At 44.0% G+C, this 25,595-nt stretch overlaps 2 pseudogenes; one reads left to right on the forward strand and one right to left on the reverse strand.

Annotated features, from left to right (window-relative positions):
• The first annotated feature begins 367 nt into the window (after window positions 1–367).
• On the forward strand, window positions 368–1,713 carry LOC113903955 (annotated as a pseudogene).
• An 18,079-nt stretch (window positions 1,714–19,792) lies between these two features.
• On the reverse strand, window positions 19,793–20,348 carry LOC113903956 (annotated as a pseudogene).
• Between the last annotated feature and the right edge of the window lie 5,247 nt (window positions 20,349–25,595).

Here is a 25,595-nt window from a genome sequence, read left to right on the forward strand (position 1 = left end):
ATCCTCCTGGGCCAAAGGCAGGAGGGGCAACGCGCCCGGATTGGTGCAGTCGCTCTGCTGATCACTGTGGAAACCCAGGCGGAGGGGAACGCGGGAGGATGCGGAGCCCTGGGCTAGGGGGGGTGGGGGCGGGGGGAGCCGGAGGGGCGGGCAGAGGAGGCTTTGAGGCCCTGAGCTACCCGGGAGTTTTCTCTGGAGGCAAAAGTCCACCGCAAGCTGTGGGCGGGGAGGGAGGGGGTGGCGGTGGGGCGCGGACAGAGGGGACCGCTTGGGGGCACTTGGAAGCGGAGAAGAAAGGCAGGGATGGATACTCCGGAGCCGAGGCAAGGAGGTTGGGGGAGGGGATGTCGTGGAAGGAGGAGGAGGAGAAGACAAAAGCCTAAAGCGGACTGCACTCACCGCACCCCGTCAGCAGGCAGCATGGGGAAGTGGGGTAACCAGGGCGAGGGGGCCACCAAGCTTGAGGCGCCGATGCCTACCTTCCGCTGGGAGGAGATTCAGAAGCACAACCTGCGCACCCGACAGGTGGCTGGTCATCGATCGCAAGGTCTACAACATCACCAAATGGTCCAGCCGGCACCCGGGGGGCCAGCGGGTCATCGGGCACTACGCCGGGGAAGATGCAACAGACGCCTTCCTGGCCTTCCACCGCAACCTCGGTTTTGTGCCTAAGTTCATGAAGCCCCTATTGATTGGCGAGCTGGCCCCTGAGGAACCAGGACCACGGCAAGAATTCCCAGATCATCGAGGACTTCCAGGCCCTAAGGAAGACCGTTGAGGACATGAACCTGTTCAAGAGTAACCAGCTCTTCTTCCTTCTCCACCTGGCCCACATTATTGCCATGGAGAGCATCGCCTGGTTCACTATCTTCTACTTTGGCAATGGCTGGATTCCAACCGTCATTACGCAGGTCCAGGCTGGATGGCTGCAACACGATTACGGCCATCTCTCTGTTTACAAGAAGTCCATGTGGAACCATATCGTACAGAAGTTCATCATCAGTCACTTAAAGGGTGGCTCTGCCAACTGGTGGAACCATTGCCACTTCCAGCACCACGCCAAACCCAACGTCTTCAACAAGGACCTGGATGTGAACATGCTGCATGTGTGTGTCCTGGGCGAGTGGCAGCCCACTGAGTACAGCATGAAGAAGCTGAAATACCTACCTTACAACCACCAGCATGAGTACTTCTTCCTGATTGGGCCTCCGCTGCTCATCCCTTTGTACTTCCAGTACCATATGATCATGACCGTGATCGTTCGCAAGGACTGGGTAGACTTGGCCTGGGTCATCAGCTACTATACCCGTTTCTTCATCAGCTACATCCCTTTCTGTGGTGTCCTGGGAGCCATCCTTTTGCTCAACCTCATCAGGTTCCTGGAGAACCACGGGTTTGTGTGGATCACATCGTCATGGAGATTGAGAGCCCTACCGCGACTGGTTCAGCAGCCACCTGGCAGCCACCTGCAACGTGGAGCAGTCCTTCTTCAACGACTGGTTCAGTGGGCACCTCAACTTCCAGATCGAGCACCATCTTTTCCCCACCATGCCCCGGCACAATCTGCCTAAGGTCGCCCCCCTGGTGAGGTCCCTGTGTGCCAAGCACGGCACTGAGTACCTGGAGAAGCTGCTGCTCTGGGCCCTGCAAGATATCATCGGGTCCTTGAGGAAGTCTGGGCAGCTGTGGCTGGATGCCTACCCCCACAAATGAAGCTGCGGCCCTCGGGGAGCTCACAGGGACAGTGGGGGAGGAGCAGGTGGGAGTGGCGGTGAAGGGGAGGGTGGGGTTTTGTTCAGAGAGGCATCAGGAGGTTGTGGCGCGTGGCTCACAGACTTCAGGCTTGGTCTTTCCTCTCTCGCTGTCTGGTTTCAAGGCTTTCACACCTCCCTCTGACACCCTCCCTCCTGGGCCCCGGCCAGTCAGCCCCACCTCCACCCTCTGTCCTTAAGCATCTGCCAGACCAGATGTGCACAGGTGCAGCCTATGAGCCCCCTGCAGCCTGGCCTCCAGGCCACACACCATCCTCTTTTTCTCCCTCACTGCTCTTGAGGTCCGCAGGGCTGGGTCCCACCCAGCAGGTGGGACAGCTCCGTGAGCCTGCAGGTCGGCCCCACCCCCTCAGATGGCCGCCCACCCTCTGCCCTTCTGTGAGTTGATGTGCTTGATTACCCGGGTCTCCTTCCCACCACCGGCTCAGTACTGGGGGCACCCCTCCAGGCCCCACATTCTCTTCAGATGTCTAGGGCCCTGGCCCTGATGCCAGGCTCCCTTTGGCTGTGTTGCAGCCAGCTCAGGCCTCTGAGCCCAGGGAAACGTCCTGGCCCCACCAGAGCCCTCTGACCCAGGGCTCCAGCAGTTCCATCCCGCCACTTCCCAAGTCCAGAGCCTGTGACCTTGGATCCACAGAGGTGGGGCCACAGATGAGCTCAGCGGAAGCAATGGCCAGGCCTGTAGGTTCAGATGTTTGTTCTGGTTGGGAGACCTAAGATTCTAGAGGATTTGGACTCTCCCCTAGAGTGCTCCGTTACTGCCAGGCAGTGCCAGCCAGTCCCTGGCCACTTGGCTGGTGCGGACTTAGGCCCTACAGGCAGCAAGTGGGCACTGGAGCCCAGAAGCCCGTCACAGCCCCTCCCTATGTTGGGGCTGCCCGTGGGGACGTGCTCTTTCCTGGTCTATCACGCTCTTGTTTCTTTTACTCGTTTTTTAACCTTTTGCTACAGGATGTGTTCTGCTGGCGGTGGCAGTGGGACTGGGCCTTGGGAGGATCTGCCTGTTCCCACCCCCACCCCCTCTGCAGCCTCCCCAGGCCCCACAGTGGGCTGAGCTGGGCTCAGTCACTGAGACCTCCGTGGCCTGACTATCAGCAGACAGAAGGAAGGAGTTCCAGAGGAGGGTGACCCCGAGAAGCCGGGGACTTGGTGGTGGTGGGGGTACCCAATAGGACAAGGAGGGGTTGGGGCTGAAGGCCAGACAGCTGAGGGGACAGGAAAGTGAGAGGGTGGGGAACCTGGGAGCCACTGGGAGGATCCAGAGCTGCTGCATCTGGAAATTAACCCACTAACCCGTAGATAGCTCCAGGGGAGGGCAGGGCAGGAGGGACCAGCTCTGGCTGGTGATGGACCCGAGGGTTGCCATGGCAACGAGGGATCCAACCACCTGAAGCCCTCCCACTGAGAACACACTGGCCCAAAGAGCCACTGTCCCTCCCCTGAGACAGAATGGATCCATAGGGAACTGAACTTAATTTTTATCATGTTGCTTTCCCACCTCTACACTTTTGGAAATAAATGAAGTGATTTTATTCTCAAAAAATAAAAGAATACTAATGTCATTGATATTCCTGGATTATGGGGTGAAGGCGATGTGCTCAGTGTCCGGGTCATGGGGGCCCACTGAACCCTGGTGAAAAAAGGTACTGAATTCTTTTAAGCAGATCAGATCAGATCAGTCGCTCAGTCGTGTCCGACTCTTTGTGACCCCATGAATCTCAGCACTCCAGGCCTCCCTGTCCATCACCAACTCCCGGAGTTCACCCAGACTCATGTCCATCGAGTCAGTGATGCCATCCAGCCATCTCATCCTCTGTCGTCCCCTTTTCCTCCTGCCCCCAATCCCTCCCAGCATCAGAGTCTTTTCCAATGAGTCAACTCTTCGCATGAGGTGGCCAAAGTACTGGAGTTTCAGCTTTAGCATCATTCCCTCCAAAGAAATCCCAGGGCTGATCTCCTTCAGAATGGACTGGTTGGATCTCCTTGCAGTCCAAGAGTCTTCTCCAACACCACAGTTCAAAAGCATCAATTCTTTGGCACTCAGCCTTCTGCACAGTCCAGCTCTCACATCCATACATGACCACAGGAAAAACCATAGCCTTGACTAGACGGACCTTTGTTGGCAAAATAATGTCTCTGCTTTTGAATATGCTATCTAGGTTGGTCATAACTTTCCTTCCAAGGAGTAAGCGTCTTTTAATTTCATGGCTGCAATCACCATCTGCAGTGATTTTGGAGCCCAGAAAAATAAAGTCTGCCACTGTTTCCACTGTTTCCCCATCTATTTCCCATGAAGTGGTGGGACAGGATGCCATGATCTTAGTTTTCTGAACGTTGAGCTTTAAGCCAACTTTTTCACTTTCCACTTTCACTTTCATCAAGAGGCTTTTGAGTTCCTCTTCACTTTCTGCCATAAGGGTGGTGTCATCTGCATATCTGAAGTTATTGATATTTCTCCTGGCAATCTTAATTCCAGCTTGTGTTTCTTCCAGTCCAGCGTTTCTCATGATGTACTCTGCATAGAAGTTAAATAAACAGCATGACAATATACAGCCTTGACGAACTCCTTTCCCTATTTGGAACCAGTCTGTTGTTGCATGTCCAGTTCTAACTGTTGCCTCCTGACCTGCATACAAATTTCTCAAGAGGCAGATCAGGTGGTCTGGTATTCCCATCTCTTTCAGAATTTCCCACAGTTTTTTGTGATCCACACAGTCAAAGGCTTTGGCATAGTCAATAAAGCAGAAATAGATGTTTTTCTGGAACTCTCTTGCTTTTTCCATGATCCAGCGGATGTTGGTAATTTGACCTCTGGTTCCTCTGCCTTTTCTAAAACCAGCTTGAACATCAGGAAGTTCATGGTTCACATATTGCTGAAGCCTGGCTTGGAGAATTTTGAGCATTACTTTACTAGTGTGTGAGATGAGTGCAATTGTGCGGTAGTTTTAGCATTCTTTGGCATTGCCTTTCTTTGGGATTGGCATGAAAACTTACCTTTTCCAGTCCTGTGGCCATTGCTGAGTTTTCCAAATTTGCTGGCATATTGATTGCAGCACTTTCACAGCATCATCTTTCAGGATTTGAAATAGCTCAATTGGAATTCCATCACCTCCACTAGCTTTGTTCGTAGTGATGCTTTCTAAGGCCCACTTGACTTCACATTCCAGGATGTCTGGCTCTAGGTCAGTGATCACACCATCGTGATTATCTGGGTCGTGAAGATCTTTTTTGTATAGTTCTTCTGTGTATTCTTGCCATCTCTTCTTAATATCTTCTGCTTCTGTTAGGTCCATACTATTTCTGTCCTTTATTGAGCCCATCTTTGCATGAAATGTTCCTTTGGTATCTCTGATTTTCTTGAAGAGATCCCTAGTCTTTCCCATTCTGTTGTTTTCCTCTATTTCTTCTGAAGAAGGCTTTCTTATCTCTTCTTGCTATTCTTTGGAACTCTGCATTCAGATGTTTATATCTTTCCTTTTCTCCTTTGCTTTTCGCTTCTCTTTTCACAGCTATTTGTAAGGCCTCCCCAGACAGCCATTTTGCTTTTTTGCATTTCTTTTCCATGGGGATGGTCTTGATCCCTGTCTCCTGTACAGTGTCACGAACCTCATTCCATAGTTCATCAGGCACTCTGTTAGATCTAGGCCCTTAAATCTATTTCTCACTTCCACTGTATAATCATAAGGGATTTGATTTAGGTCATACCTGAATGGTCTAGTGGTTTTCCCTACTTTCTTCAGTTTCAGTCTGAATTTGGCAATGAGGAGTTCATGGTCTGAGCCACAGTCAGCTCCTGGTCTTGTTTTTGCTGACTGTATAGAGCTTCTCCATCTTTGGCTGCAAAGAATATAATCAATCTGATTTCGGTGTTGGCCATCCGGTGATGTCCATGTATAGAGTCTTCTCTTGTGTTGTTGGAAGAGGGTGTTTGTTATGACCAGTGCATTTTCTTGGCAAAACTCTATTAGTCTTTGCCCTGCTTCATTCCATATTCCAAGGCCAAATTTGCCTGTTACTCCAGGTGTTTCTTGAGAGGAGTTATCTTATATCTTTAGGAAATGGGCTACTCTTTGTATCTCTTCTGGTGCCTTGGACAACCCCTTTCAATAATTTATCATGCAGATTGTTTTGGCTTGGAGTTTTAATTGAAAATATGTTAGTCACATATCACTTATATTTAATATTTATTTTATTTATTTGGAGGTGCCGGGTTTTAGTTACAACATGCACCAATGAAAAGATCCATGCAGGATCTTTAGTTGTGGCATGTGGGATATAGTTCCCTGACCAGGGATTGAACCTGGACCGCTTGCGTTGGAAGCGCAGAGTCTTAGCCACTGGACCACAGGGAAGTCTCCACATGTTTTGTCACTTGTTATAGTAAGTTCACAACTTTTTCTTTCTACTAGGCTTCTCTCTCTCTCCCCCTCCTACCTGCCCCCCATCCCTTCATGTAAATGAGACTGCATGGGGGCACTTAAATGGGAATTAGCTCTAATTCTGCTACTGGATTCTCAACATTATAATTTCTAATCTATTTGCCAAGTTCTTTGCCAAGTAACTTCCAAAGAAAAAAAGGTTTCACCTCCTCACTTCTATGAGTAAGACACTAATGCAAATACATCCCATCTGTTAACCTTTTTGTATTCCCTTACTACATGTAGAAGTATTTTGCCTAAGCTACATGAAATATTCTATGGATAATGAGCCTTGTGTTTTCATAAGTGCATAGTGTCTTTAAAACATGAATGAATCCATTGCTAAAATATTTATAGTTTAGTCAACAAACACAGACTTGAAGAGTGATCAGTTGTGGTAACAGACATCCAAATCTTGGAAATATTTTGAGGAATACATTACCTTACGTGGTAGATACCTTCAGTCCTGAAACACTGCTTCCATATTTGGAAATTAAAACCTTTGTTGTTCTGTGACAGGAATGGGGCACAGCACCAGTGAAAAGTGCCATCTGGACCAGGACTCCAGGAGGGAGGGAACAGGGAACAAATGGCAGATCAAAAGTTTGGATCAGAAACTCATGCAGCATTTAGAGTAGGTCTGAGCACAGTGTGCCTTTGATTTCAAAGACAGCTCCGTGCCTGGATAAGTTTTGTAGACTGTGGAACATGGCAAAAGTTGGTCCTGAGGGAAGGCACGGAACACTGGGTGACAGACGGCAAAGATCAAGTTCGCAAAGGAAGCTTGAAGGAAGCATTAACCAGTATATCAGGATCTGAACTCCATTCAGTAAGCGTTCTGAAAACATGCTGATGACACTCAGCCACTGAGCAGGGTTTCTGCGGCATTGGAGTTGAGCCTCTGGAGGGCTGGGGGTTGATAATGTTGTCTGTCAGTAAGAAAGAAGTGGAGAAATTTTTATTGATTGATTTTTATTGAGGCATAGTTGACTCGCAATATTGTATAAATTTCAGGTGTATAATGTAATGATTTGTTTACAGTGTTTAAAGGTTATACTCCATCTATAGTTAGGATGAAGTATTGACTATATTCCATGTGTTCTGTGATATATCCTTGAAAGTGAAAGTGTAAGTCACTCAGTCACGTCCAACTCTTTTGAGACCCTGTGGACTACAGTCAACCAGGCTCCTCTGTCCATGGAATTCTCCAGGCAAGAATACTGGAGTGGGTTGTCCTTTCCTTTTCCAGGGATTTTCCCGACCCGGGGATCGAACCCCAGTCTCCCACATTGCAGGCAGATTCTTTACTGCTGAGCCACCAGAGAAGCCCCTACGATATATCCATGGAGCTTATTTTATACCTAATAGTTTGTGCCTCTTAATCCCCTATCCCTCTATTGCCTCTCCCCACTTCCCTGTCCTCATTGGTGACCACTAGTTTGTCCTCTGTATCTGCAAGTTGTGGACATTGGTTCAACCCATCTATTCTGAGGATTTTTATCTTTTCTGGAAATCTTTTTTTCTCATTTCTATTTCTTCTCTCTATTCTTTTTTTGAAATTCCTATTAGGCAAATGTTGAAACCTTTGAATTTTTTTTCCCACCCATATTCACCTTTTTATCTGTCCTTTCTGAGCTGTGTTCTAGGAGGATCCTTAGTTGTATCTTCTAGTTAAGTAATCATCTTTTAGTTATATCTTTTCTGTTACTTGGCACATTTATTGAGTTTTTCAGACTTTTTCAATAATTACAACCTTCCTTTCAAAGATCCCTAGTTGTTTAGAATATGTTTCTATTAAAACGGACATTATCTTCTTATTCCTCTTAGGATGTTAATCGTATGTAATGTGCTCAGTTGTGTCCAACTCTCTGTGACCCCACGGACTAAAGCCCACCAGGCTTCTCTGTCCATGGAATTTTTCAGGCAAGAATACTGGAGTGGGTTGCCATTTCTTACTCAAGGGAATCTTTCCAATCCAGGGATCAAACCTTTGTCTATGGCCTCTCCAGCATTGGCAGGCAGATTCTTTATCACTGTTGTACCTGGAAAGCCCCATATGTACCATACATACTTTTTAAAAAATCTAATTTTTAAACTTTGTTTCTTTGGATATTAGTTTATCCATATGATGATTATGGTCCCTTTCATTCAGAAGATGATGTCTTCCCAACCCAGGGATTGAACCTGGATCTCCTGCATCTCTTGCATTGGCAGGTGAATTCTTAACCATTGAGCCTCACTAAGGTTTTAAAGAGTTACTTTTCCTTAAATATTTGCTGGGTTTGGGGACTTCCCTGGTAGTCAAGCAGTTAAGACTTCATGCTCCTTAATGCAAGGGGCACAGTTCCATCCTTGCTTGGGGAAGGTGTCACATGCCACATGATGTAGTCCAAAAGAGAAAAAAGAAAACCAAATTGCTGGGTTTGCATGATTATATGGGATCTGGGCTCCTAGGTTAGTCGGTCTCATGCTATATGTGATTACCTGGCTTGGCTCTAGAATTCCAGGCAGCAATGTGGCCGCCTCAGTTATGGAGGCTTCCCCTTTCTTCTGGGTGGCAGTGAATTCTGTCCCAAGCCCTGACCACCAGGAGGGACATCTTCCTGGTTGTGCATGGCTTCTGTCTAGGGACACAAACCTCTCCGGATCCTGCATGGCACAAGGAGAAGATCCCCTTGGATCTTGCGTCAGTCAGTCATCCTGGTGGTTGACCCTGGATCCTCTCTTTTCATCTATTTTCTCTCAGCTTGAAGCCCAAGCTGAGATACTCTCACACTCTTCATCAGTTCTCTCTTTTGTGTGTTTTGGCCATTATTTCTTCCTTCAATATAAACTCCTCTGCCTTTAATATTTTAGGAACTTTATTACAATTTCTGATCTATTGAGGGCACCAAGTCTTCTTTTCTTGTGCTGTTTTCAATTTAAAATATTTTCTTACTGTTTATGGGGATTTGAGATGAGAGAAGCATGTTCTTACTTTGCAATCTTGATCTGATTACCTCCTGGTCTATTACAAAGCAGCCTAGTCCAGTTTAAAGAAAGTACATCAGTGTATCTGGCAAGTAACATTTATTCCTATGACTGAATTCTACTGGAAATTTACACTGTGAGTTTGTTAAATATATCAACATTTATTAATTTCCTGTTTGTGAATGCCTATTTTGGCCCTCTCAAAAAATCCTGATATATATCAGTTCTAAGATAGTAAAATAGAGGCTTAGAGGGGTGAAATCATTTATCCAACAGATAGCCAGAGACAGAGCCAGAATTCATGCCTATGTCTTGCTATAACAACAGCTTCCTTCAATTAAAGACAAAAGGTAATGATAATGTACAATGTCCTCACTATGGGATACCAAAAAACCACAGCATTCACTGGAGTGGGTTCTTCTAGAAATCCTGAAGTCAGGAATCACTGATTATTGTGGATAATTTGTCAGCAAATCACTGAGCTGACAGCACTTTTCAATTTCATTTTGTTGCCTTTGTCAATAAGATTATTCTTAGAGGAATTTGTGAACTGTTAGTGCTGTCTCAGTGGGCAGCACACAGAAATGGTGTGTGCATATTGGTAAACATCTCTGCAGGGTTGGCAAGTTAGAGGTGTTATTTTGCATTGATTTTTTTCCCTTGCTTTCAGCCGAGGTTTATTTTCATATAAGCAGTAATTACAGAAAACGAGTGCCTGTGAGGGTAAACGTAGTTATGCTGGTTAAAGAGCATTGTATGTATTATGTGGCATGCTGTAATTATTGAAGTTATTTCACAGGAAACAAGGCTTTCTCAGCAATTGTGATACACGGGGTTCAGATCAATATTGGCAGAGATTATAGACAGTTTAAGCTTTTGTAAAATCTGTGTTCTGTTGTTCAAGAAGCATTTTTGGAGAATCTGTCATAATAAACATTTGGAAGATGAAAAGATAGATACAGAAATAAAAACACTTTGTTTTTTTAGCTGAGAAGGTTTAAATACACAAGTGCCAGAGGACTTAAAACTAAAAATATTGTCAGAATGCAACGGGGTCCATCAGAGAAGGTGGGGAGGTATGGAGCTGGGTCAGCAATGGTGTTCCATCCCTGTTGAACAGCATTCTTTGCTGTTTGATTTCCTTGATATGTTGTTGCTGTTATTCAGTCACTAAATCACGTCTGACTTTTTGCAACCCCATGGATTGAAGCACTCCAGTTTCCTCTGCCATCCATTATCTCCCAGAGATTGTTCAACTTCAGGTCCATTGAGTCAGTGATGCTCTCTAACCATCTCATTTTCTGTCAACTCTTTCTCCTTCTGCTTTCAGTCTTTCTCAGAATCAGGGTCTTTTCTAATGAGTCTGCTCTTCACATCAGGTGGCCAAAAGATTGGAGCTTCAGCATTAGTCCTTCCAATGAAAATTCAGGGTTGATTTCCTTTAGGATTGATTGGTTCGATCTCCTTTCTGTCCAAGGGAGACAAGCACCACAGCACCACAATTTGAGACCACCAGGTCTTTCATCCTCAGCCTTCTTTGTAGTCCAGCTCTCACATACGTACAGGACTACAGGAAAAACCATAGCTTTGAGTATATGGACCTTTGTTGGTAAAGTGATGTCTCTGCTTTTTAATATGCTGTCTAGTTTTGTCATAGCTTTGCTTCCAAGGAGCGAACGTCTTTTAATTTCATGGTTCCACTCACCATCCTCAGTGATTTTGGAGCCCAAGAAAATATGATCTGTCACTGCTTCCACTTTTTTCCCATTTATTTGCCATGAAATGATGGGACCAGACGCCATGATCTTAGTATTTTTGAATGTTGAGTTTTAAGCCAGCTTTTTTTTTGCTTCTTAATGCTTCTTGATGCTCTTTAGTTCCTTTTCACTTTCTACCACTAGAGTGGTATCATCTGCATATCTGAGGTTATTGATATTTCTCCGGCAGTCTTGATTCCAGCTTGTGATCCACCCAGCCTGGCCTTAGACATGATGTACTTTGCATAGAAGTTAAATAAGCAGGGTGACAAAATACAACCGTGTTGTACTCCTTTCCCAATTTTGAACCAGTCAGTTGTTCCATGTCGATTCTAACTGTTGCTTTGTGAGCCGCATACAGGTTTATCAGGAGACAGGTAAGGTGGTCTGGTATTCCCATATCTTAAAGAATTTCCTCAGTTTGTTAATGTGATCCATACAGTCAAAGGCTTTAGCATAGTCAATGAAGCAGAAATAGATGTTTTTCTAGAATTGCCTTGCTTTCTCTGTGATCCAACTAATGTTGGTAATTTGATCTCTGGTTCTTTGCATTTTTAAAAATCCAGCTTGTACATTTATCTGTAAGTTCTTGGTTCGTGTACTGCTGAAGCCTAGCTTAAAGGATTTTGAGTATAACCTTGGTTGCATGTGAAATGAGTGCCCTTGTATGGTAGTTATCCTGATGCTGGAAAAGATTGAAGGCAGGAAGAGAAGGGGACGAGAGAGGATGAGATGGTTGCATGGCATCACTGACTCGATGGACATGAATTTGAGCAAGTTCTGGGAGTTGGTAATAGACAGGGAAGCCTGGTGTGCTTTAGTCCATGGGATTGCAAAGAGTCAGACGTGACTGAGTGACTGAACTGTATGGTAGTTGAAACACTCTTTGGCATTGCCCTTCTTTTGGATTAGAATGAAAACTGACCTTTTCTAGTCCTATGGCTACTGCTAGTTTACCAAATTTGCTGGCATATTGAATGCAGCACTTTAACAGCATCATCTTTTAGGGTTTTAAATAGCTCAGCTGGAATTCCATCACTTCTGCTAACTTCTTAGTAATGTTTCCTAAGGCCCACTTGACTTCACACTTCAGGATGTCTGGCTTTAGGTGAGTGACCAGACCATCATGGTTATCTTGGTCATTAAGACCTTTTTTGTGTACTTCTGTATATTCTTGCCACCTCTTCTAAATCTCTTCTGCCTCTGTTAGGTCCTACTGTTCCTGTCCTTTATCATGCCCATCTTTGAATGAAATATTCCCTTGATATCTCCAATTTTCTTGAAGAGATCACTAGTCTTTCCTGTTCTATTGTTTTCTTCTATTTCTTTAAATTGTTCATTTAAGAAGGCCGCCTTATCTCTCCTGTTGTTCTCTGGAATTCTGCATTCAGTTGAGTATATCTTTTCCTTTCTCCCTTGCTTTTCACTTCTCTTCTTTCCTTAGCTATTTGTAAAGCCTCCTCAGACAAACATCTTGCCTTCTTGCATTTCTTTTTCTTGGGGATGGTTTAGGTCACTGCCTCCTGTAAAGTGTTATGAAACTGTCCATAGTTATTCAGGCACTCTGTCTAGTAGATCTAATCCTTTGAATCTAATCCTTTGAATCTATTCACCACCCTTACCATATAATCATAAGGGATTTGATTTAGGTCATACCTGAATGGCCTAATGGTTTTTCCTACTTTCTTCAATTTAAACCTGAATTTTTGCAATAAGAGGCTGATGATCTGGGCCACAGTCAACTCCAGGTCTTGTTTTGGTGTCTGTGTAGAGCTTCTCCATCTTTGGCCACAGGAAATATAATCAGTCTGATTTCGGTATTGGCCATTTGGTGATGTTCATGTGTAGAGTCGTCTCTTGTTTTGTTAAAAAGGGTGTTTGCTATGACCAGCATGTTCTCTTGACAAAACTTTGTTAACCCTTGCCTGGCTTTACCTTGTACTCCAAGGCCAAACTTTCCTGTTACTACAGTGTCTCTTGACTTCTACTTTTGCATTCCAGTCCCCTATGATGAAAAGGATGTCTTTTTTTGATGTTAGTTCTAGTGTTATAGCCACACATTCCGGGAAACAAACTCACTCAGAAGGACAATGCAGATAGTGGAGTGCAGTTTATTATACTGGTGGGCCCAAGGCAGAGTCTCCTATTAGCCAAGGATCCCAACCAGCATTTGTGAAAATCTTTTATACCCCATGTATACGTATCCGAACTCACCACCTCAATTTCCTTGAGACTTACATAAAACAAAGGAAGGGTAAATACAATCACAATAACTCCATTATTCAAGTGTTATCAAGTGTTAGGTGTTCAAACAGTTAATAATCAATAAACTCCGATAGATACAGAAAGAATTTATGACCTGTCCGGAGGTAGGGGTGATTAGAGTATGTTTTCTCTTAGGCGATGAGTAACCTGGATGTGATCTTCAAGATTCCCCTGTCCAGAGAGGGTCCCATCCTTCTATTGTTGTTTCCATAGGCACTAAGCACAGAGTCCACAGAGAGGTGGCCGAGCATGATCAGCATGAACAGGCCTAAGATGGGGTCCGGGCCCTATGAATTCCTTCTTCACTAGGTGGTCTGGTAGGTCTTCATAGAACTGTTCAGCTTCTTCAGTATCAGTGACTGAGGCAGAGAGTTGGATTACTGTGATATTAAATGGTTTACCTTGGAAATGAACTGAGATCATTCTGTCCTATTTAAGATTGCATATAAGTACTGCATTTCAGATTCTTTTGTTGACTATGATGGCTACTCCATTTCTTCTAAGGGATTCTGCCCACAGTAGTAGATATATAGGTCATCTGAACTAAATTTGCCCATTCCAATCCATTTTAGTTCACTGATCCCTAAGATATAGACGTTCGCTCTTGCCATCTCCTCCTTGACCACATCCAATTTACCTTGACTCATGGACCTAACATTGCAGGTTCCTATGCAATATTGTTCTTTATAGCATTGGACTTTACTTTCACCACCAGACACATCCACAACTGAGTGTCATTTCCACTTTGGCCTAGCATTCTTACTGGAGCTATTAGTATTTGCCCTCTGCTCTTTCCCAGTAGCATATTGGACACCTTCCAACCTTTTGGGCTGTCTTCTGGTATCATATCTTTTTGCCTTCTCATCCCCGTCCCAAGATTGTGAGTTAGTGGATGCAGAGTCCTTATCATTTACTTTCAACCACTTGTGTGAGACACATTTCTCAGACTAAACTCATACACTCTTCTTGCATTCCGTTCTGGTTTCCTCGCTGCCTTAAGGTCAGCCTAGGTGGCTGATGGCAGAGCAGACCACTGGAGAACAGTCTGAAGAGCCATCTCTGAGGGACTTGGAGTCAGTTATTGCCTCATTCAGGGCTTTGGTCCAAATATGGGTGGGACATATACAGGTGACTTTGTGTCTAAAATTCTAAGTTCCAAAGTAGTGAGCATGTGTTACATTCATGACTGTTCATCATCTTTTGAGTGGCCTTTCTATATTTAGGGACACCTCTCTCATAGTGAATTTTTACCTCCTCGATATAGAAATAGATGTAAATTTCAAGTCTTTTTGCCATGAGAATGCAAATATGAAGCCAGACTCTGCAATCAGATGCACCTGGATGAGTCTACAATTCACATGTGAAGAATGTAAGATAACATAATGGGAATGAAGCCTCCATTTTTGGTGACACTGATGGCCAAGGTAGCATTTCTGCCAATGCTTAGTACGGTACTGGTTTCCTCAACTGGCCAGTTCTGTGGTATGAAATTGGGTTTTGTTTTTAAAGGTAAGCCTTGCACTGGTTCTCCAGACCTCCTAACAATTTTTGTGCTACCCAATATCTCTTAAATACATTTCTTTTCTAATTAATCAGTCAGGGTTTTCCTCTGTTGCTTATAGCTAAGAACTGCTCTTGATAGATAAATAATCTGGTGTATTTGTATTCCCTGGCCTGACTCATCTTTAAAGAACACCCCTACCTTCTCATATAAATTAAGGGAGACTTGAGGTGGAATTCATTCACCTGTTCAATCAGCAAGTATTATTAGATGCCTTCAGTGTGTAAGTACTGTATTAGGCACTGCGTGTTCGATGGAGAAGACTCTTCCTAGTCTTGAGGGACTTGAAATCTTGTAGCACAGATAAACATTAGCATATAAACCAAATGTGCTGTGACAGAGGACTGAACCAGATGTGACCTGTGAATGTGATACGATTGATAAAATGCTGGAATTTTTTCAGCCATTTGGCATCAGTTGAGGATGAAACAGCTGGGAATCATTTATAGTAAAAGAATCTAATACATGAAAAGAAGTTTCTTTATAGTGGGAAGGGAAGGAAGGAAAGGTCACATAATTGACCACCTTGCTTCCTTTTTCTTCTGCCTTGTTTTTGGGGCTGGTATGGATGCTTGGCTGGGTCTTATTTCAAACTTGTGGGACATTTAGGATTGGGGAGGTGGAGGGAGTTGGAGAGTATTGGCACTTACTTGATGTTATTCTTGGTTTGATGATTTGAGTGAAGGATAAAAGAAGTACAGAAAGCATAGATTTAGGGTCCACTGTTGTTATCAGTTGCCTATGGCCTGACATTCTTCTGGAGGTTTTCCATGTTATCTCAATCAGTCTTTTTTCCTCCCTCCATACCTGTGTATATGTTCAGTTCAGTTCAGTTCAGTTGCTCAGTTGTGTCTGACTCTTTGCGACCCCATGAATCGCAGCACGCCAGGCCTCCCTGTCCATCACCAACTCCTGGAGTTCACTCAGACTCATGTCCATCGAGTCAGTGATGCCATCCAGCCATCTCATCCTCTGTCGTCCCCTTCTCCTCCTGCCCCCAATCCCTCCCAGCAGCAGAGTCGTTTCCAGTGAGTCAACTCTTCGCATGAGGTGGCCAAAGTACTGGAGTTTCAGCTTTAGCATCATTCCTTCCAAAGAAATCCCAGGGCTGATCTCCTTCAGAATGGACTCATTGGATGTCTTTAAATTACAAGTGGAGGAGAAGCTACATAAACTAGGAAGAAGGGAAAAGGAAATTTTTTGATTCATGTAACTGAAAAATTTGGAGGTAACTTCATGGAAAAAACCTGGACCTAGATGTTCAAATAATATCATCTGTCTGTCTCCAAACAGTGCTTCTCTTGTTGACTTTCTTTTCTGATTGCTGCCTCCCTGATAGAGGTCAAGAGCACCAAGGTCACATCCCACTTGATTAGTCACATCAGTGGAAGAAGAACTTCCGTTTTCCGAGAGAGGCAGCAAAAGTGCCAGGTTTCATCCTGAATCACTCAGGATGGTTTTGGCCACAAGTAACGGAAAACTGGGTCAAAGGGGCTTACTTTCTCACACAGCAGAAAGCCCAGAGATAGAGGCAGTTCCAAAGTGAGTTGATGTAGGGGATCAGTCATGTGAGGGCATTTTGTCAGCTTCTCTGTGGGCCGCCTCCTTGTAATCTCAGATGGTTGTAGCAGCTCCTGATACCGCATCTTCATATGACAGTGTCCAAAAGTAGTAAAGAGTAAGTCCCTGCTTGTGTCTTTTGAGAATGCAAAAAAACCTCTACAGAATTCCTTCTCTAGGTCTCGTGGGTCAGTTACCTTGCACACTCATGCTTTACCAATCCTTTTCAAATGGAATACAATTACTTGGTAGTTTTAGGCTTATTGACATTTGTCCCCTAGGGGCTAGATATGAACCCTTGGATATTGCTAAGGTCACCCAATAATAGAAAGTCAGAATTTAATTTGCAAGGAAGAAGAGGTGGGCTGTTTCAGTCCTTGATAGTATCTGCCTGTGTCTCACTGGGTTAATTCAGGTTATGTATCCATTCCTGAACCAATCACAGCAACCACCCATAGTCACATGACTACCTGTGATGCTATGGAGGTAGTGGCCTTGATGGTTCGTAGGGGTATTTTGTCAGTCTGCTCAACTCAGAGGAACCGAGTGGAAGAAGTTGGGTCCCTATTATTCAAACTGACTCCTAAGCTAACTGTCCTACCCAGAGGAGCAGGAAAACCCTTGTTAGATTTTTGACTCAACTGTTAATGAAGAAAAAAGGAATTCCTGTTCCTGTCATTCATCTGTGATCCAAGATTTGGGGTAGCTCATGAATATTTCAGAGTCACCATTGCATGTGAACCCCATGGTTAAGTATAAAGGAAAGCATGTGTTAAACAGGATCTCTCAGACAGAAGGCATGTTATAAGCTTCTCAACAGAACACTGTTATAATGGACCATCTGTAGAATGTGGACATGTTCGTTAGGCAGAGTAATTTATTGTAATGATACTTGGCATCATGAAATTTCACTGTTACTGTGCTTCTTCACCTCGCTATATCTTTGGGAAATTCTCCATTTTAAGATTTCTTTATATAAATGTGGATGATCAAAAGGCTTTACTGAAGAGATGATAATTTTGTGTTGGACACAGATGTGAATACGCATGGGATGAATCTGCTAGACTACGTTTGAATTAAGTGGTTAAATGTTTCTATCATGACATTCTTCTCTTCAAAATGTATAACAGCCTCTTGTTCCCTATTGTGATGAGACTTCGTTCTTCTTCCTGATTTTTGGACCCCTGGTAACCTGCTCTTCCCTGGGTTTTTAGTCCTCATGCTTGTACTCTGTAACCTAACTTCTGCCTAAGTTTCCACTTCTGCCTTCTGACTTGGTGTGTGTGTGTTCTGACCACTGAAGTGTCCTTCCTCTGCTTTTCCAAATTCTTCCCATTCCTCATAGCCAAGCTTCCTTTCTCCTACTCTGCTAACTGGCATGGTTCTCCCTCCTCTTCGAACCCTGATTATCCCACTTAAGGAATTTTAGCATCTTAAATGCTCCACATTTCTTCGTTCACTAATTGTTTCCATGTGTACATCCTCTCTTGTCTCCTTAGTTACAGCTTTTGGAGATATAACAGGTAACTCTGGCTCAACTATTTTTCTGTACTCCCAGTGGCTACTAGAGATTTGAACTTGGATGTCTCAGAGTCATCTTAACTTTAACGAGACTGAAGCGGCACCTGTTACCTGCCCCTCCTTCCTGCTCCACCTCGCTCTTGTTGTAATCAGTTTCTGTAAAAAGCTTCTATGCAGTTACCCAAGCCACTCGTGATTCTGCCCTTTCTTTTAGGGACTCGTCATTCAGCCCGAGTCCTCTCAATTCTGTTCCTAAACATGTCTTGGTATCCCTTTCTCCATCCCTGACACCACTGGCTTGGTTCAAACCTTTGTGATCATTCACTGGGACCATTATTCTTCCAACAGATCTCCCTGGCTCCAGGCTCAATGCTTTATTTTTATTGAAATATAATGGATTTACAATGTTGTGTTAGTTTCTGGTATACAGTAAAGTGATTCATATCTATATATGTATATATATTTTTTCACATTCTTTTCCATTATAGTTTATTACAAGATACAGTAGGACCTTTCTGTTTTTTATATGTAATAGAGTGTATCTGTTTATCCAAAACTCCAAGTTTATCCTTCCCCCTTCCCTTTCCCCTTTGTAACCATAAATTTGTTTTCTATGTCTGTGAGTCTGTTTCTGTTTAGTGAATAAGTTCATTAGTATCTTTTTTTTTTTTAGATTTCACATATAAATGATATCATATGGTATTTGACTTTCTCTTTCTGACTGACTTCATTCAGTATGATAATTTCTAGTTTCAGCCATGTTGCTGGAAATGGCAATATTTCCTTATTTTTATGGCTGAGTAATATTCCATTGTACATATGTACCTCATCTTTATGCATTCACCTGTTGATGGACATTTAGGTTGCTTCCTTTGTCTGTTGTGAATAATGCTGCTATGAGCATTGTGATGCATGTATCTTTTTGGTAGCTTCTTAGTCTTTTTTTGGGATCAGCATTAAGCTCAAGCAGGGAATACCTTGGCTTCTAAGTTTCAGGCATTCACAGCTTTTAAATAGTCTCTCACAGTGCTCATTTAGGTGGCCAATGACATTTTTTGAAAGGATACAATATTCTGGACACAGAACCCAATCATTATTAGTTGTTTTTTCCTTTGTTTCACCGTTTCCCCAAATTTTAACAAAAATGATCCTAACCCATCTCCCTTCTTTCCCACCCACCCCAAATAATACACCAGTAAGTGGTGTTGGAGAAGACTCTTGAGAGTCCCTTGGACTGCAAGGAGATCCAATCAGTCCACTTTAAAGGAGATCAGCCCTGGCTATTCTTTGGAAGGAATGATGCTAAAGCTGAAACTCCAGTACTTTGGCCACCTCATTCGAAGAGTTGACTCACAGGAAAAGACTCTGATGCTGGGAGGGATTAGGGGCAGGAGAAGAGAAGGGGACGACAGAAGATGAGATGGCTGAATGGCATCACCGACTCGATGGATGCGAGTTTGAGTGAACTCCAGGAGGTGGTGATAGACAGGGAGGCTTGGCGTGCTGCGATTCATGGGGTCGCAAAGAGCTGGACACGACTGAGCAACTGAACTGAATGGCCAAAAACGACACACATGCTACTCTGTAAAAATGCAGAGTTAACACGATTGGGAAGAAGGCTGTGTGGATTGTGGAGATGCTTTTTGAAGATCTACAGTATCTCTTGCTCTCCTACATCCCATTCTGCGTTTTGTTCTTCAGAGAAGGCCATTTGCTTTTTTTTTTGGAAAGTTCAGAATGGGTTGCCGTCAAACACTGACCCTCCTTCCCTTCCCGTCCACTGGGATGGGTGTGCAAACTGTATAGCGTGGAATGGCCTTGAAGCCCTTGGGCTGCTGTAGAGCACAGAAACTATACTGGCTCTTCAAAGGACATCTTCTCAAGCCACCTTTATGGTGTCAAGACAAGGAGAACTTTTTCCCCACTTGAAACCCAGTCAGATGCGACAGGGGCTGGTATTCAAGAGAGTTAATTCCTGTCATCTTTTTTGTCATCATCCTCTGAGGGGTAAGAATGCCATGTCAGCCTTTCCTCATAGAAGGATATGACAACCTGTGGGCACTTGACATTGGGTTCCTTGGCAGGGACCAGGTCAGCCTCATCAGAGTTCTTCATGTCATCAGGAACATGAGTTCTCCACTGGAGTCTCTAGCTCCAATAATCTGCTCTGGTTCCAAACCCTGGGCAAAGCCTCGTGGCTTTTCTGACTCTTCTTTCTTCTTCTTTGGTTTGCTCTCCTCCCCCTTATCTTCCGAATCAGAATAAGCTTTGCGCTTGCCTGCCTCTGATTTATCTGTCTCGTATGCTGTTTTCTGTGACTGCAGAAACTCAGCAATGAGGTCAGGGCAATCCAGTTTCTCTTCTGGTTCCCATGTGTTATCCTCATCTGAGAACCCCTTCCACTTTAGGAGATACTCCACTTTGCCCTTTACTACTCAATGGTCTAAAACTTTCCCACTACATATTCTTCTTCCTCTTCTTCTAGCACCTCCTCCACTTTCTTCTTGTTTTATTTTTTCCCCATAATGCCCACGAGCTTTCTGGTATAAAGGATGATGCTGCTCAGGTCTTGTAGTTGTCAACCCTCCCTGAACTGGTTCAAGCATCCAGGCTGTCTCTTCTGTCCTCTTCCCAATTTACTATGTTTCCTCTCCAGCCCAATCTCCCAGCCGACCACCCAGCCCACGTGGCATTGTCTCGGTCTACTCAGACCAAAGAGCGACCCGCAAATGCCTTGTGGTCTGTACTTGCTCGTGATGAGAACTTCACTCAGCCAAATTGAGCTTCTACTGGTGGCATGAGCACCTGTGCACCTTCAGGTCAGCGGACATGGACTCAGGATCTGGAGTCACCAGGTGCTGTGCCAAATTCCTCGCAGTACCAGTTATGTGTGTTTGTGTTTCTTTCCTTCAGTGGACTATGAGATTTTGTCTCTTAATACCTGCTATAAAGTAGCAACTCAATAAATGATAGATGAGTATATGATACAGCATCATGATCTCATTCATAATTTAAGTCTCTCATTGATGAAACAATATTAGGCCCAGTAGAGGCATTCAATACATCCTCTTCATTTGATGGATTATTTGCCAATGCCCAAGTCATGTAGTGTGAAGTGTCTTCTAATTTAACCTTTTGATCCATCTATGTTTTTATTTTTATTAAATGCATTATTGACTGAGTTTTTAGAACTGGTACTGGGTTTGCGTATCCTCTGGTTCCTTTACGGATAGAATTCTGAACATTTCAGAAAGTTGTTTGCTGATGTGCTCTGGGTATGATGGGGAATCACCTTAGGTTGAGCCTATGCTAGATCATATGTTATACTTATTTGTTTTTTCAAAGGAATGGGAGATACATGAATTAGAACATAATTTAGATATGGAAACCTACTCTGAACTCTCTGTTGGATTAATCATTAATATATTTTAAATTCCATATTTTGGGTGGAGGTAGGACATAAACTGTGGTGTTGGAGAAGACTCTTGAGAGTCCCTTGGACTGCAAGGAGATCCAACCGGTCCATCTTAAAGGAGATCAGTCCTGGGTGTTCATTGGAAGGACTGATGTTGAAGCTGAAACTCCAATACTTTGGCCACCTGATGCGAAGAGCTGACTCATTTGAAGACCCTGATGCTGGGAAGGATTGAGGATGGGAGGAAAAGGGGATGACAGAGGATGAGATGGTTGGATGGCATCACTGATTCAATGGACATGGGTTTGTGTGGACTCTGGGAGTTGGTGATGGACAGGGAGGCCTGGCGTGCTGCGGTTCATGGGGTTGCAAAGAGTCGGACACGACTGAGCGACTGAACTGAGGACATAAACATGTTAAGTGTAACTATATAAATACTTGTTAGTTGCTCAGTCATATCTGACTCTTTGTGACCCCATGGACTACTGTAGCCTGCCAGGTTCCTGTGTCTGTGGAATTCTCCAGGCAAGAATACTGGAGTGGGTAGCCATTCCCTTCTCAAGGGGATCTTCTCAACCCAGGGATTGAACCCTGTCTCCAGCACTGCAGGCAGATTCTTAACCATCTGAGCCACCAGGGAATCCCCTTGTAAGGCAAAGTCAATAAAAAGTTTCCAGGTAAAGTCTAAGTGGGGAGTTCTATTTTTCTAGGGATGAGTAACATCCAGGTGAGATTACATCCCTCTAGAAATAAAGCTGTCACACTGACGCAAGGATAGAGAGCCTGCTCTACTGATTTTGAAGGAGGAAACAGACAGAACAGGCTCCATCTTGAAAGCAGGACTCCATCTTGGGCCAGACTGTGGGCTTTGAGCTCTATGCCCAGTATCTATGGAAATGACATACCAACCGGAAAACCAGGCCCCCTGGATGGAAGAGCCCCAGGGCTCGTACCTAGACTCTCTGTTGCCTAAAAGAATACCCTAATTATCTGTGTAACTGAATAGAATCATAAATTCTATTATGCTTATTGGAGTATGACCACAGGCCTATTGATAATTGTCCACTGTTAACTACCTAGGCTTAAGGCATATGAATCACGGGTTAACTTTGATTGTGTCTTTCTTTTCCTTTGTTCAGACTAGTTTCAGGGAATTTGGGGAGGTGGGTTTGGGCACGTACACTTAGGGTATATACGGTTTTCAGAAAAACTGGTCAGGGTCTTTGGCTAAGAGGAGACTCTGCCTTGGGCCCGCCGGTGTAATAAACTGCACTCCATTGTCTGCATTGTCCTTCTGAGTGAGTTTGTTTCCCAGAATGCGTGGCTACAACAGTTTGATCAGCAATTCCTTAAAAGAGAATCTTCTGTATGACTCAGTCTTAACTGTGTAAGCCTCTCAAAGCTTTTAAATGGGGTTGGGCAGCAATTTTAATAATAGAAAATAATCGTTAATCTCAATGATTATTAACGTCAATTGCTCTTCTACTTTGTAATGAAGTGTCTTTCAGGTAGGACTTGACTCATTCCTTCTCCAAATTCCTCACCTGATGCTGGCTATGCGTTTCTGTTTGCACTCAAACTGCCAATGTTCTGGTCTTTTTTCGCCTCCTCTGATTCTTTGTTACCAGATCTCTTCTCCATTGTCACTTTTTGCTTCTGGTCATTTTTGTGGTCTTGCCTGCTTCTAATCTCTAGTGTCATATCTTCTATCTGCCACCCCTGCAGCTTGCTATTCTTTTTCTTCTGTTCCAGTTGTTACTTTAGTTTTTTGATCTTTCTTCTTCCTGACTCTGTTGCCAGTGTGTTCGGCTTTCCAGCTATTTCTAGCCAAGTATACCTCTCCTTCCTTGTTGTTATTGCTGTTCAAGGCCCAGTTGCTTCTTAGCTGGAAAGAGCAATACTGTTCATAGTTTTCTGATGTGTGAGGTCTGGTGTATCAAGAGTCGAGATACTGGAGCATAACAAAGGTGAAGTTCTTCATCCATGGGACAGAAGGTTTGCATATTCTCTCCCCATTCTATTAGGAATAGAGCCATTTTACTTAGGGAAGAGTTACTGCTTTCATGATCTGGTGAAGGAGACAGAAAATGCCCTCATTAATTTACCTATCTCTTCTATACTAGAGATAAGCTCCATATGGGTTGGAAACTTGCCATATTAATGTCTGCTATGTATTATATATATATTATGTGTGTATATATATATATATATATATATAAAATGTGTGTGTAATATTACACATTATAGACCATCTGCAGTTCAGTAAGTGTTTAAAATATGCTTCTTGAATGAAGAATGGCTGAATAGTAAGACATATGGCAGAGATATCAGGGCAGTGATTCTTATTAGAATCATTTAAGTCTCATTTAAAACACATAGTCTAGTTGTGACGAGTTCACACTCCTAATGCAGGGGACCCAGGTTTGATCCTTGGTCAGGGAACTAAGATCCTACATTCTGCATCTAAGAGTTCACATGCTGCAACCAATACCCAGCACGGCCAAATAAATAGATATTAAAAAAAAAAAAAACCATGCATTAATGCCTGGGTCCCCAAACTAGGCAAACTACTATTCTTAGATGTAATTTTCCCCTACATTTCAGAAATCTGTGCTTCTTAAAATTGATGAAATAATTGGAAGCATTTTTCTTTCTTAGTTGTAGATAAAATACACTTCAAATAGGCAGTGACATCTTAGATCGGATGAAACACAGTAAATCAGAATTTCTATAGCATGTAGCCTGGGCAGAAATGTAAAGTCCTCCCAGTGAGTCTGAAACATACCGAGAGTTATAAGGTTCTGTATTTAGGAGGCTTATATGAGGGAGAGATTAACAAGGGATCACTTACAACTACCTTTGAATTCTGAGCACAGCATCTGGTCTGTTGTAAACAACCAGTCCTCATTAGCTGAACCAAATAGAATTCCTCAGGGCACTGGAGAGGCCATTAAAATTACAATATGTATGTATTCTCTCTCTCTCTCTTTCTACATATATACACACATATACACACAAACACCATGTTTGCTCTCTAGGCATCTGTATCTATATTTATAGCTATGGTGTGTGTGTGTATGTATGTATGTGTATATATACATGTGTGTATGTATATATATATAGAGAGAGAGAGAGAGACTGCTGCTGCTGCTGCTAAGTCGCATCAGTCATGTCTGACTCTGTGTGACCCCATAGACGGCAGCCCACCAGGCTCCCCCATCCCTGGGATTCTCCAGGGAAGAACATTGGAGTGGGTTGCCATTTCCTCTCCAATGCATGAAAGTGAAAAGTGAAAGTGAAGTCGCTCAGTCGTGTCCAACTCTTAGCGACCCCATGGACTGCAGCCTACCAGGCTCCTCCGTCCATGGGATTTTCCAGGCAAGAGTACTGGAGAGAGAGACTGCTGCTGCTGCTGCTAAGTCACTTCAGTCGTGTCCGACTCTGTGCGACCCCATAGACGGCAGCCCACCAGGCTCCTCTGTCCGTGGGATTCTCTAGGCAAGAACACGAGTGGGTTGCCATTTCCTCCTCCAATGCATGAAAGTGAAAAGTCAAAATGAAGTCGCTCAGTCGTGTCCGACTCTTAGTGACCCCATGGACTGCAGCCTACGAGGCTCCTCTGTCTATGGGATTTTCCAGGCAAGAGTACTGGAGTGGGGTGCCATTGCCTTCTCCAGATAGAGAGATTAACATCCTATAATTTCAGTGGCCTCTCCAATGCCCTGAGGAATTCCACTTTGTTCAGCTAATGAGGACTGGTTGTTTACAACAGACCACATACTGTCTACACTGTAGATGATATGGGGCTTCCCTGGTAGCTCAGATGATAAAGAATCTGCCTGCAAAGCAGGAGACCCAGGTTCAATCCCTGGGTTGGGAAGTTTCCTTGGAGAAGGGAATGGAAACCCACTCCAGTATTCTTGTCTGGAGAATCCATGGACAGAGAAGCCTGGTGGGCTACAGTCCATGGCATTGGAAAGAGTCAGACATGACTGAGTGACTAACACTTTCACACTTATTCAGATGATATAGTAACTGTCCTAAATGACAATCAGGCATTTCCCAGGTGAGTTAGAAGTCTAAGAGAACCAAGCAAAGGCAGACAAGTACAGCCCCTTGAAGTGCATCTGGGTGGGTGTCATTGGAGGGGAGGCAAGTCAGGGGTATGGGTGGAGGAGGCTGGGAAGAGGGTCATTTTACTCTTTATGTTGTTGTTCAGTCATTCAGTCATGTCCAGCTCTTCGTTCAGTCATGTCCAGCTCTTTGCAATTGCATGGACTGCAGCACACCAGGCTCCTCTGTCCTCCACTGTCTCCTAGAGTTTATTCAAATTCATGTGCATTGAATCAGTGATAC

The sequence above is a fragment of the Bos indicus x Bos taurus genome, chromosome 14, assembly GCF_003369695.1.
Source record: "Bos indicus x Bos taurus breed Angus x Brahman F1 hybrid chromosome 14, Bos_hybrid_MaternalHap_v2.0, whole genome shotgun sequence".
Classification (NCBI taxonomy): Eukaryota; Metazoa; Chordata; class Mammalia; order Artiodactyla; family Bovidae; genus Bos; species Bos indicus x Bos taurus.